The sequence below is a fragment of the Xenopus tropicalis genome, chromosome 3 (genome assembly GCF_000004195.4).
Source record: "Xenopus tropicalis strain Nigerian chromosome 3, UCB_Xtro_10.0, whole genome shotgun sequence".
In the NCBI taxonomy this organism is placed as follows: Eukaryota; Metazoa; Chordata; class Amphibia; order Anura; family Pipidae; genus Xenopus; species Xenopus tropicalis.
The window spans coordinates 103,226,194-103,240,440 of NC_030679.2; the positions used below are offsets into that span (position 1 = coordinate 103,226,194).

General features: G+C 37.1%; 1 protein-coding gene across 1 annotated transcript in view; it reads left to right on the top strand.

Annotated features, from left to right (window-relative positions):
* Positions 1-400: 400 nt before the first annotated feature.
* Positions 401-14,247, top strand: part of sema6d (semaphorin 6D) — a 238,976-nt gene continuing 225,129 nt past the window's right edge. Inside the window, exon 1 of the mRNA XM_031897617.1 lies at positions 401-460. The gene's annotated coding sequence lies outside the window, so the exon portion shown is untranslated. The remainder of the gene's footprint in view (positions 461-14,247) is intronic.

A 14,247-nucleotide genomic window follows, 5' to 3' on the forward strand; every position in this document is an offset into this window, starting at 1 on the left:
AACAGTTTTGCAATATGTATTATAAACTGGTATTTGGGCATAATGTATTCAAAGTCAACTCCCTTTACGCTATATAACAAAAAGGCAATCACCATTGCAGTTGAGATCAGCGACTGTATAAGTAGACCAGGAACAGAACTCCGTAAACTCTAGAGTATAGTGCATTTAAATCTCAATCCAGAATTAGAAAATTATAGCAATTTTAAGCATGGGATGGTGGCTTATTTAAAGGGATTCTGTCAAGGGAAAATACATATTTTTTTTCAAAATTCATCACTTAATAGCAGTGCTCCAGCAGAACCATGCATTGTAATTCATTTTGGATTGTTGTTACTTTCCCAGGTGCCCTCAGCCATGTGATCTGTGCTCTGAAAAAGCTTCAGTCATACTTTACTGCTGCACTGCAAGTTGAAGTTATATCACCCCCCTCCCTGCAACCAATCATCAGAACACTGAGAAGGTAACAGGATAACAACACCTGAATTTGTAAAAATGCTCCCAATCCACACCTAGTGGTCGATGTGAGAATCTCACCCAAAAGTAAGGTTACCTGAAAGCAGTTCCATTGTGTAGTCCTGGTCCCTTCTGAAAGCTCAGACTCAGGTACAATGCACTGAGATGGCTGCCTACACACCAATATTACAGCTTAAAAAATAAATTTGTTGGTTCAAGAATAACATTTTAAATGGCAGAGTGAATTATTTGCTATGTAAACAGTGTAATTTAGAAATAAATCTTTGCAGCACTGAAAAAACACATAAAACATTTAGCTTTTTTGGTGTTTGGATTAAGATTCTGTTCCAAGATGTTCTGCCAACCTGATCTTTTGCTTGTCTCAATCTTTACATTAATGCTTTTGTGACAGTAATTGCTTTTTGTGTTTCTGTCAATAGACCCGAGTATTGTACCTTTAATGAAGTTAATCTGCAGGTGTACTTTATTTGAACAAGCAAAGAAGGTTCCTTAGAAATGTTGACTACTCACTTAATCCTTTGCAAGAGCTGCAATGTCTCAGAAAAGCATGTTCCAATACGTTGTATAATGAGCTGCTTGGCTACAACACACCCCCTCTCCACGGCCTTTATTGTTACTAGTTTAACTCATGCATTGTAATCCTGCCATAGTCGTCTTGTACTTCCTTTTTATTCCCCCTCCCCCTTTCTTTAACTCTCCACCTTATCTATTCATCTTTCAGCCCTGCAGAACACATTAAGTGAAGCTGATAATTAGGGCTGCTAGCGCTATATGTATTTTTTTTTTTTTGTCAGCAGCTACCAGTGGGATCTTGTATTATATTAAAATGAATTCTTTAAAGTCATTGTTAAGCAATTATAATCTAAGTACTTGTATCAAAAGATTTATCTTTTAATAGTCTCTTTATTATCAAGTTTATTAAATATTGTTTATCATCCATAATGATGGGCTGCGTATGAGGGAAAAAAAAACAAAGTGGCAAATGTTTGTAAAGCACTTATGGAAGATTGGTGTCCGAATCAGCAGTTTAGCAGTTGTTTTTGTTCCTTGGCGTAATTTGTAGATAATGTGGAATTGGGGAAAACAAAAAAAAAACAATTAACCTTTGCCTAACAATGTGGGAATGCAGATAACACAAATGTGTGCACAGGTGCTGAAGCCAAAGGGAGGGCAAGTGCATGAGCAATAGAGCAGGTAATCTGATCACACAGTGTGTATTGATAAACCTATTTATCTACACCTGCCTGTTCAATATATGTCTTTATTTGGTTGGCAGTGTTCATACAAAGGGTGCCAGCTTTCTTTCTGCTTCGTGCCCCCAGAGGTTTTATTGCTATCAAACCATGAAGGAAGCAGTGTATCCTAATCAGGTTTCTTTAATTATGTTTTGCGCAGTCTATTCTTTTGTAGGCACCGAGGCATCATTAACGGGCAGCGTAAAAGGTCTTTCAGCAGATTAAATGCTTGCTGTAGAGTTGACCATTTTACTCCACATTTATCATTTTCCCATTAAGCAAATAATTTGCAAACAGTGGCACTCAGGAATCTTTGGGCTGAAATTAATTTCAGAGAGATCTTTGTGATCTGAGTTTCTAGAGGATGCCCCATGTTTCCAAGAAAGTGAAATAAATATCTTGGTGCTGAGCCGTTCAGCTCTTTGCCATACAGCCGAGTATTAGAATGCAAGTCGGCACACTGGAGGTGTGTAATTCTAAATTTATGAATTGAAATAGATGCTATCTGTGCTCATTTTGTCTGCTGTCTGTGTAAGAAATGTAACTTGGTTTGGATTTAGTAAAATATATGGGAATTATATCATTACATTTTTTAGATAAGCTTCAAATCAGCAGCACATAGATTTGCATGTCTTATATTCTTATATTGGGCTTTATAATGATGACACTGAAAGGTTTATTTTAGCTTCTTTTCTTCCTTTAGGCTCAAACCTTTAAAGGACTGGATTTTGTTAAATATAATCTAGTGTTACCTTACATTTGTAAAAAGTGTGTTTGCTTCAGAGACACTGATATGGCTTATATAAATGAGCTTCTGTTTAATAACGGTGGCAGCCATATAAGGTCGACTTGGGCTGTTGGGCACATGTTTATATAACAGAAACAGAACTATAGAATAAAAATCTTTGTTATAAGAAAGAATAGACCTTTTGTTGCCTAGATAATATCCTTTGTTGTTAACTATTGCTCTGTCTATCTACAATGGGATTTGGAGAGTAGTAGTCAGCACCAAGCCTTGTGATTAGTTAGAAGTAGTGCAGGTACCCCAATGGCCACTTTCCATTGGCTCGATAAAAGGTCTTATGTGACCTGAAACGTTGCTGCTGTTGTTGTTTGCCCCAAAAAACTTTGCAATAAAGGCATTTTAATCTACAAAGACAAGAGGTGCTGTTCCTGTTCTTCTGTATCTACAATGGGATAGCAGGCTTTATTTTGTATTTATTTTGTACAAAAACGTATGATTCGGCACTGAAGAAGTTGAACTTCAATCTTTACTGAAAGCACTTCATATTTAGGTCAACTGTAATAATTCTAACTGCTTTATACATTGTTGTAACTAAGGGACCATGGGCTGGGATGCAAAACTTTTACCTGGGCCTCCTAGTCTGCTCCACCCCCCCCCCCCCCAGAACATATACCAGTTGCATGATCCTACATTCCTGCCTACTCCGGCAGTGCTGAAATGATTCCAGCGGGCCCTACTGAGGGGGCCTGGGTCCAGTTGCACTCGTTGTTCACCTGGTAGTTGCGCCCTCGCTTTAAAGCTCTGCATTGGGCATATATGTCTAGGTTAAGTGTAACAATGATAAGGATAGTGTTACATCTTTCTACATAGAATACATATATAAGGATAGAGTTGTAACACTATTATTGGACTACAAATTTTTGGCAATTGAAACGTGCTTTTGATAACCTCACTATAGTTATCTGATTATATCTATGTGTCTCCAGCAGTCCCCAAACTTTATTACTTATGAACTACATTTAAATGTAAAATGTGTTGGTGAGCTACATAAGCATGAAAAGAATTGCAAATAAGGGCTGTGATTGGCTATTTGATAGCCCTGTGTGGACCGCTGGGCTGCAGGAGGCTCTGCTTGGAGTAAAACTGTATCTCTATGCTTCCAAATTTGCCTCCAAGTCAGAAATTTAAAAATGGACTCCTACTTTGAGGCCACCGGGAGCAATATCATGTTGATTACAAGCCACTGGTTGGGGATCACTGGTCTATACAAAACAATATCCTTATAACTGTACTCCAATTCTCTGCAGTGCAAAATGGGTATCTCTTTACTCTATTGGTTAAACAAATTAATACTACTCTGATCATTTGCTATGATATGTTGCATACTAGTTTGTACACTACGCATTTTGGTATGAGAATAGCGGAACTAAAAAGCACTGGGTGCATATTTAATTATTATATTGATTTGAATTCTGCATATAGCATTTACTTTATTTATTGTGATGGGGACTGGGTCTATGTAGCCCTTGAAATGTTTACATGTTGTTTTCCAAATTGATCAACTGTGTGTTGTACAATTTCAGCATTATATGTGGTTCCTTTGATCAATTTTTTTGTCTCTGCAAGTTTGTCCAAGAGACGCAAGAGAATCTAATTCTAAGCAACGTTTGAATACACATTTGATACACATTTTAAGTGGTTTTATGGATATTTGTAATTGCAAAGTAGTATCTCTCTGGCTGTTTGCAGTCCCTGCCCTCCTGGCTCTGACTCCAGAACTAATGTTGCAAGATTAAAGAAGGAAGAGAAGAGCTGATTCCTGTTACATTGTTCTAAGAGGCAGACTCAGAAAGGGATATTTATGTACAGCTTTTACCTGCAATTCACTTTTAATCCATATATTTTTAATTAATGTAAATCAGAAAGATGCTTAGAGTTACATTTTATTTATCATTGTTTGATTCTTAGACCGATATTTTGTGTTTGGACTGTAAGCGCATGTTTATAGAGCAGATCCAGACTTATGGAATGAAAACCATATCAAATTGGTCTTTTGTTACCAAAAAACAAATTATTTGTAGGTGTTTGATGAACAGAGGAAAACCTTTACCCCATATGTAATAAAAGGCACAAAGTTTGCCCAGGAGCAGTGACCCATAGCAACCAATCATTTGTATGCTTTAAAGATGTGAACAGTAAATTCTGATTGCTATTTGGTTGCTGTGGGTTACAGCTCCTGGGCAAACTTAGTGCTTTTTATTACATATCACCAAAGTAAAAAACACTTTGTAATGTTAATGGTCCTTTAAGTTTAAAAGCCACCATTCTGTATGTATATTCCCTGGTAAAGTTATGCCTAGAAATGATTTATTTGTAGGTGTGTAATGAACAGAGGAAAATGTCTAATGTTTAAAACAATCCCTGTTACTGGTCCTTTAAGCTTAAAAGCCACAATTCTATATGTATATTCCCTGAAAAAGTTATGCAAGGTGAGAAACAAAGGAACCTATTGATAAATGCGTTGCAGCAGTGAAACAGGTTACATGGTTACATACCCTGATCCTTAAAGGCATCTAGAGCCATGGGGTTTGGTCCTCTGCCAATCTGGCTCCAAACGTTGACATACTCCAAGCAAATTCACTAAACATAAGAGCTTAAGCCTATTGGTCCTATCCCTGTACAACCCACTACTTTTGGAGAGAGGGTAGTTAACAGGCGCAAGACGAAGCTGTAGTATTAATCTGTCATTGTTCCTCAACAAAAATCCTTTCCGATGCTTGGTTACCAATTAAATCTAATCCCTTAGACAATCACAGTCTGTATTCTGCACTTTTCCTCCAAGGTTTCATTCAGGAAAAAAAAAGAATCCATGCTGAATGCGATGGTCCCAATACACAAAATGAATAGTTAAAACAAGAAAATGCAGTTCTTTTCTCATGAACAAGAAAAAAGCAAATTTGATTATGGCTATGTGAATTCTTGTTTTACAACATCATGGTGTCTTTTAGTGGTAAAAAATTAAATGGGTCATATGATCAACAATGTTAGTTAATCAGTAGTGTACTTGATCTTATATAGTGTTACAAGTATGAACCCACATAGTTCTATATCACAATGTAGTGGTAAATTCTCTAGAATTGAGATCACATCATGAATATTTCCAATTTCAATATCTGAGGTGTGGACACGAGCACATGATGAGTTCACATACGTCTCTGTATATCATGTGCATAGTACAATAAAATCTCAGACATATGGAGGCATCAAATGGTCACCATACACATTCAAATTTAGATCTTTCCTGTGACCAGTGGTCGCAAAAAAAATCATTCATAGACTTCATGAACGTTCGGAGCTGAATGATAAGGATTCAGAACTAAACTTTGCTCATGCTTGGGCATCTTCAAAGGCACCTGATCAAATTTTTCCAATCGGCCTGATTGACGAAAAAAACTATATCTAAGGCTTCTGCCAATGCTGGTCACCTTGCCTCCTTCCATACACTTACCGATTCATTTTGAACGATAATATTGGTGCGTGTATGGCCATGGTAAGGGATACGCATATCTACACTAATTGTTTCTCTATTTATTCAGCCTTTCTCTTTGAGTCCTGAAAGTGCAACCATGTTTATTGTATATCTTTTGCAGTACTCTGTTAAAGTGGTCTGTTTTTCCCCAAGCTTTAAACCTGCTGCATATCTGAATTACAGTGCAACATGAAAAATGAGAAACGAAAAATAATCCTCACACTATTATGAGCTTCAGGTTAGGTTTTCTAGTTGTGCCACTTCTATCTTTGATTTAATATACCTGAGGGATTCAAGGTTAAAGTGTTTCATGAGTAAGCTAACCCTGAGAACATGTATACACAGACAGTAGTCAACTGGAATGAGCCTCACAAAAGCAATGGAATGAGTCTCCAGGCTGGAGAATCAAGGGCAAGCTAAAGCACCAATGATAGTCTCAAGTATATATAATAGTAGAAGATAATCAGGCAGATGCACCTTTACACAGAGGCTAACTTACACATGCGGAGCATCAAATATTGGTCTGGCTTACAAATGAAGTGAGTTGTGATTGTAGTTTGTTATCCAATGTCAGATGTTACTGGTTGAAATCATTTATATAAAATATGAATCTAATTTTTTGCGTGTATCTGCAGATTGAATATGTAGCAGTCAGTTTTACAATTGCTTTATTCTCTGACCGGCGACACCCCTCATGATAGAATAATCATTTAACTCCAACCATAACCATTGAAATAGGAGATTCTTATATTGTATATTGTGATATGTCAATGATTTTTAACTGTAAATATTATTTTTAATGCTTGCCAACCTTTAGGGCTTAAAACCTTATCTACATATCTTCTTTAGGTACAAATTGGGTAATAGTCTTTCAATTGCAAGTGCCAGAGGACCAATCGGGGGATATAGTTTGTAGGGAACAATTATAACTGGGGCCCTGAACACAAATTTAGCACTGTCCACTATGGCACAGGGGTCCAATATTTCCAAATTAAGCTCCCAGAGCAAGAACTTTCTGATGGGTGGCACTAGCTACAGATTTTTTTACCCATAAATGACTGAAGTGGTTCTGATTTTGCAGTATTTGTAATATATTGAAGATAGTCTTCTTGACAAATCTATCCATTGTTTAATTTCACAGGCTTCTGTAATTTTATGGTGAAAAAATTAGGTGATGGCTAAAATAAAATCAGACTGTACGGGAGTCAATGGGTTAACTCTTCTTCTGGCTCAGGAAGTCCTCATTTTGTTACTTGTGCCCCGTATGGGTGAGGTTTCCCCTAACTGGCCCAGTGATTTAGTGGCCAACTCCTGTCCATAGATCTTCTGGGAGCCTGGAGCATAAGGTCCCAGTGAGAATATCAGCAAAAAATGATGGGGGAATATGGACCCCAAGAAGTAAAGGTAGTGAAGAGTAGTTTCTCATAGAAGTTGTTAGATGTGCCAGCTATAAAGAGCAGTATTCACTCCAAGGAAGAGTAGTAGTATGAAGGTATCACTACCAGGTGATAACACCTTGGGAATACCCAGCTAAGAATGAAGGGGCATAATGTCACAGTGTTTTACTGATCAGCAGCTGTGGTAAACCACAAACATCCCAATCTCATCTTAAAAATGTTTATGCTACAATCAAAAATAACATAAAATGCCCTATATTTTCTTTATTTTATTCTAGTCCCACAATTTGTTTCATTTTATTAATAAATAACAAAAAGTTTGCATTATTTACTCATTTTTATCTTTGTTGTGTTGACTGTGACCTTGAAATATGTCCCATCTGTTAGCGTTTCTAAAATGCATCCAGGCAGTTTGGCACCTGATATAATTGCAGCTTCGCATCCATAGTCCCGGAGCGATGGATATGATACTGTGATGAAGATACCAGCGTTGGTTGTTTTTGTGTTATGAAGTATGGTGTGGGAATAAGCATGTTTTTCAGAGATATGTTAAAGCAACAGTACAGTTTAAAACCAGATGGTTTTTACTGGAGAGGCTTTATCTAAAGAGATATACATATATAGGTATATAGAGAAAAAAGCTATATATAATTCTCTTTTTGACCAGGGCAAAGCTGCTGTTCACCCAAAAGATCCTGACAAGCAGCAGCAGTACAGAACCGAGACACAGATTCCCAACATGTTAACCATGTTTCTTTGGTTATTATGTATTGAGTTCATTATTTTCTTCACATTCTCTTTACTGGCCATTATTAGAGATGACCCAAAATTACACAAGCTATGGTATTTGCCCAATTTCTGCAGCTCATAGTATTGTTAATGTTTATTTTCCAACTTTAAAACTGTGTAAGGGGTGTAAAGAAACAATACTTATAAGTGATGTTTCTTTTACCGGCAGAGGCATTACACTTACCATGAAATAGTTTTCTGTGGCCTTGTCTTAAATTCATTTTTGGTAGGGCACAGGTTAGTCTAATAAAACAACTAATGATGCATTTGTAAACATGCCTGGACTATACCTGGCTCAAGTATGTTTCATCCCAAATTGCATGGGAGCAAGGAAAAGGGGTTGGATTTACTCATCCTTTGGGTTCTTTAAGTTGTCACTCACTATACTAATGCAAACTACCACTAGGCCTCTAGAGGTTACTAAAGCTGTAAGCATAGATGGGATGAACCAGCTACAGTTCTTTTTACTGCTCACCTGCTAGAAATGCTCTGTGCAATAGGATTATCTATCAATATGCTTATGCTAACAAATAGATAACACAGAAGGGTGACAGTGTAGTTTTTCCCAAGTGAGAAGCAATGTCACTGGCAAAGTTATCCGTGTCTGGTTCCATAGTGTGCTACTAAAGGTGAGTGCCATTTTTGTGCTCCACATGACCCTAGCCTATATATATATATTTTAAAAGTGACACTGCAAATGAATTCCTTCCAGATTTAGTCACAGGTACAATATCACGTCAGATGCTGCAAGGCTAGTTAGCTACTGAGGGTATCAGAGGGAAGGTTATTTAAATTACTAAATATAATTGTAGTGGCACACTCACATATAAGATTGTAAACACCCTGGCGCTACCATCCACAATAAATGCCCATAAACAAAGAAAAAGCACTCGATGGACATAGAATTAAAAATATTATTGGTAAAGTCAGTATTTCAGATCCTCCCAGAAGATCTTTCTTGTGTCTTGAAAAAGATCCCCTGGGATGGATTGAAATGTTCACTTTACCAATACATTTGTTTTTAACTAATTATTTTCTTCAAATGCCCCTTTAGGGCTAAAAAAGTATCTTAGACCCAAATTATATAGAGAAAAATGTACCCCCTATTTTAAAGCATAAAGATATTAAAAGTTACTGAGCAGTTCCATGACAATAGAGAAGTATTAAGGCAATGTGCTTTTATACAGGTCATCGAAGTGACTTCTAATATCCTCATATTTTACAACAGGGGGTACATTATTCATTATAATACACAAGTTTCAGCGCTGTTTATAAGGATATAATTAACATGGTTTGTGGTTTTCATGGTTCATGTGTACTATATTAAAATTAAGTCATCATACAAAGAAGTGTATGAAGTTCTTGAGCAGCCTTAGGGTGAAGACATACACAGCTACTTGTCATGGCAACAAAAATAGGCAATTAGAGATGTAGCGAACTGTTCGCCGGCGAACTAATTCGCGCGAACATCGGGTGTTCGCAAGTCCGCAAATTCGCGAACTTTTCGTGATGTTCGCAATTTGGGTTCGCCGGCACCGAAAAAATCGCAAAACTTACGATAACGGTACGAATGCTCCGAAAAAATCGCAAAACTTACGATAACGGTACGAAAAAGTCGCAAAACTTACGATAACGTTACGAATGATCCGAAAAAGTCGCAAAACTTACGATAACGGTACGAATGATCCGAAAAAGTCGCAAAACTTACGGTAACGTTACGAAAGCTCCGAAAAAGTCGCAAAACTTACGATAACGTTACGAAAGCTCCGAAAAAGTCGCAAAACTTACGATAACATTACGAAAGCTCCGAAAAAGTCGCAAAACTTACGATAACGTTACGAAAGCTCCGAAAAAGTCGCAAAACTTACGATAACGTTACGAAAGCTCCGAAAAAGTCGCAAAACTTACGATAACTTTACGAAAGCGCCGGAAAATACGAAAAAGTCGCAAAATTACCGATCATTTCGAAAAACGGCGTGTGTCAATTTTTCAGAGGTTTTTGCCCTTGATCCCCCTCCTGCATGCCACTGTCCAGGTCGTGGCACCCTTTAAACAACGTTAAAATCAGTTTTCTGGGCAGAAATGGCTTTTCTATTTTTTAAAGTTCGCCTTCCCATTGAAGTCTATGGGGTTCGCAAAGTTCGCGAATATTCGCAATTTTCGGCGGAAGTTCGCGAACAGGTTCGCAAACTTTTTTTTTGAGGTTCGCTACATCCCTATAGGCAATGCAGATAATTTACTGATAATATTCTCTATGTGTGTTTTAGCAGAGGCAGTTCTCCGTATTATAGGGCAGGCTATCTAACATTTAGTAGCCATGACTGCTACTAAGTAGCTCTGCGTGTTTTCACCCTTATGCCACATAAAGCCTATGGGCCTTTAGTTGGATAGCCTTGCTTTAAAGCAGAGGGCACAAGTTTCTATCCAGCCTTTAAATATGTATCTTCTTACAATGTTGCATGTTGAAAACTTATAATTGCTTTCCTCAGACCCAAGGCCAATTATCCTCATCACAGAAAAACACATCCGGAAACATCCCAGGACAGGAAACAAGATGGCAGTAAAGGATTTACTTAAATAATATTCAGGGCCAGCTCATTATCAATTAGAAGAAGTGCTGGTTCTCAGTCTGTGGTAACTAGTGCTGGGTCAAATTTTTGGCGTTGTGAATTTTGCGCCATTTTGCAAATCTTTTAAAAGATTTGCAAATTGTCGGCAAACCAGAATGGGACAGATTCGCTCATCACTAGTGGTAACCAATTATAATCACTGCAGTGTGCCTTATAAATTGCCCCTCCTTGATCTTTCCTTAATACTTATAACAGGTAAGTAAAAAGGAGCTTCACAGGCTACTGTTTAACTGTTGTTACTATTGTACAGCACTGTGGAATTTGTTGGCCCTTAATAAATATGTGTTCATAATAATAATGATGGTGATGATAAATAAAGGAGTGTAAAAATGAACAAACCAGTTGATGAGCATTTGAATACTATATGTATGTGTGTGCTTTGATGGATACATTAGGCCTCACTTTGCAAAGTAATATTATTTAGCTGTGATTTTAAGAATACATAACAAAAACAAGTCTAAAAGGGACCTTTAACCCAATAGCAAAAGCACAAATAATGCAACAAAATGTCATTGACAATTACGTTCTTTAGATGTCTGCATCCCAAATGTAACATTTCATTGTAGAGCTGTAGTTCAAACAGGGGTTAAGGTAGCTAGATGCACAGTATGCAGATAGAATAAAGACTTTAAATAATTCAACAACAAACACACAAAAACATATATTTTATAAGAATGAAAGCTAAATACAACTAACGGCAGATGACCGAAAATTCAGCTGGAGAATCCTGATAGATTACCGCAGTTCAAATGTTTTTCGCATTTATTAACACTTTTCTGACCACCAGGAAAGTTTTGTAGTTAAAATGTCACCAAATAAGTGTATCTTTGCCCAGTTTGACCCCCAATTTGAGCAGAGTTGTTAGCAGAGAACCAAATGCATTTGATGATTTGACACAAGCAATATACTGTATAAATGAACCACTATGGGATATTAAATGTGCTTCCAATCTTTTTTTTTAGGCCTATACACTGGTCAGTAGCCTGCCAACTCTCTGAAGAGAGCTTTAGTTAGCAGCCAATCTCACCTCATATATAGCTGTACAACAATTGGCTCATAGGGCAAATGTGCTCACTGCTTCTTCTTATTTGCTTCAATCTCATTATTGTTCAACCTAGGTGGCAAATTCAATCCCCACTAAATCTTTAAATCTTTATACACATTATCTATTTGGCTTCTGTTAGTGCCATTCACATTAGAGTTTTGTTTCTACATTTAATATAAAATAGATTGGGCCTCTAGGGCTTGCTGTGAAGCTTCTGGATTCTTTGGCATTACGCCGTCCTGTGAACTTGGGTGGCCATTCAGCTAGTTTTCTTCAAAAACTTTAAAATATCATTCATAAATCTGCCAAAACTTTTTATTTTGTTCCCTCAAGCAATGCTTAATATAGTAACTTGAATTCTAAAATGGATTTCTACTGAACTTTCTATATTTATCTGAATGTTTATATTATATTTATTAGTTTTTAGTTTGTCATAATTGGCAATTATTTTTTAGATTCTTAGACCTGTCTGGGCAAAAAAAATGCAAACTTCCATGAGGGGATTGTTATACAGTATGCTAGTGGACAAAACAGGCAGTTTTTCTTTTCTATTTATATACCCATGCGCACACACATTTGTCTGTGTTCTGCTGTTTGATAGTTGTGGCACCTATGGTGAGAAGCACCAAAAGTGCACATTAGGGATTTAATTAAGGCTAGAATCACATGCGCGGTTCTGCCAATATAACTATCATATATCTGTGTAACATCATTGTAAGGTTACTGAGCCCCACAACAAGCTCACCTTACAGCCCCTATTTCTCATAGCCTTGTAAATATATATTAGGCATCCAAAAAAAGTTGCGTGTTTGGGAATTTTTTGCCGTTTCATACATTTTTTTTCTTAATTTTTGGGAAAAGCAAAATGGGACAGATTCACTCATTACTACTTAGAAACCAACAAATAAAAAAATGAAAATTGCAATAACATGAATAGAGACCCCTCTGAATAGGTTTATATCCATTCTTTTTTTTTGGGGGGGGGGGGGTTTAGATGACATTTAACCAGTTTGGCTGATTTCCTGTATTAGATTTATGACTTTGGAAAAAACACTTGTATGACATTGTCCAAAGGGGTTTGTACTTTGCATGGGCTGCTCTTTGGGGGGTTGCTTTTTGGATGGCAAATGATGTCTTGGTGGTGGTGAGGTTTAGATGGCAGAAAAGAGCAGAAAACATGCACTCCACACTCATCAGCCGAAGAAGAGAAAATATTACTACTCATTTTTGTTACAAGTCCTATTAGAATCTGTATGAATGTTATAAACACAGAGGTTTACACAAAGCATATTGCATGGCAGCAAGCATTAAATGTGTTCTGTAAATGCTCTAAAGCAGGGGTCCCCAAACTTTTTGACCTATGAGCCACATTCAAGTGTAAAAAGAGTTGGGGAGCAACACAAGTAGAACAAACTTACTGGGGTGCCAAATAAGGGCTGTTATTGGATATGTGGTAGCTCCTATGTGGACTGGCAGTCTACAGGAGACTCTGGTAGTACAACTGGTTTTTATGCAAAGCTTGCCTCCAAGCCAGGAATTCAAAAATGAACACCTGCTTTAAGGCCCCTGGGAGCAACATCCAAGAGGTTGGAAAGCAACATGTTGCTCACAAGTGACTGGTTGGGCATAAATGTTTTAAGGGTGGTTTGTGCATGAAATGTATAACATTTGATTGAATTTAGTGAAACTTTTTGGTAACATTGCCATGGTTTTATAATATACAGATTAAACAGAACTGAACTTACTGTTACCTTCTAGCCTTGTAATAGAATGTAATCTGTATTGCCCTTGCGTGTATCCAAATTGGCACTTGAACAGAGAATTTAGGCAAGGCATAGGCATTGCAATTAGGGACTTTAGATTATTTATTTCACAGGATTGAATTAACATTTAAGATTGCTCACTGAGAAACTAAGCTATTGAAAGAACCCGAAAAAAAAATCTGTCAAGTTAATCCTGCTTAATGCGTTGACTACAGTTTTAGTTTAATACTATTAGTTATACAAAAATGCAGAATAGCATCCTGACCATCAATATGCAGGGTGTAACATGCTAGCAGCCTTTAGGGAGAGATTCCAACTGTTGGTCAGTCTTTTGTTTAACCCTTCATCTTGTTAATAATTGTGCAGAGACAGTGAATTGTTAGGCTCCTGTTAATGAGCTGCAAAATTGAGTTTGCTGAACTCTTTACAGCTCTGGCAGGACCATGCGTAGCTCTCGGGAATAATGATCTGCACAATATGCATTATTCACCTTCTTTGAAATAGCTGATTATGTCTAACCTGAAATGAGAGAGGCTAATTTACTTTTAATTCCATTTCCAATGTAATTTTCATTGTAGCCAGAGACTTGACAACTAAATGATACCTACTGTAAAGCTATAGGTGTCAGATTTTAGTAGCA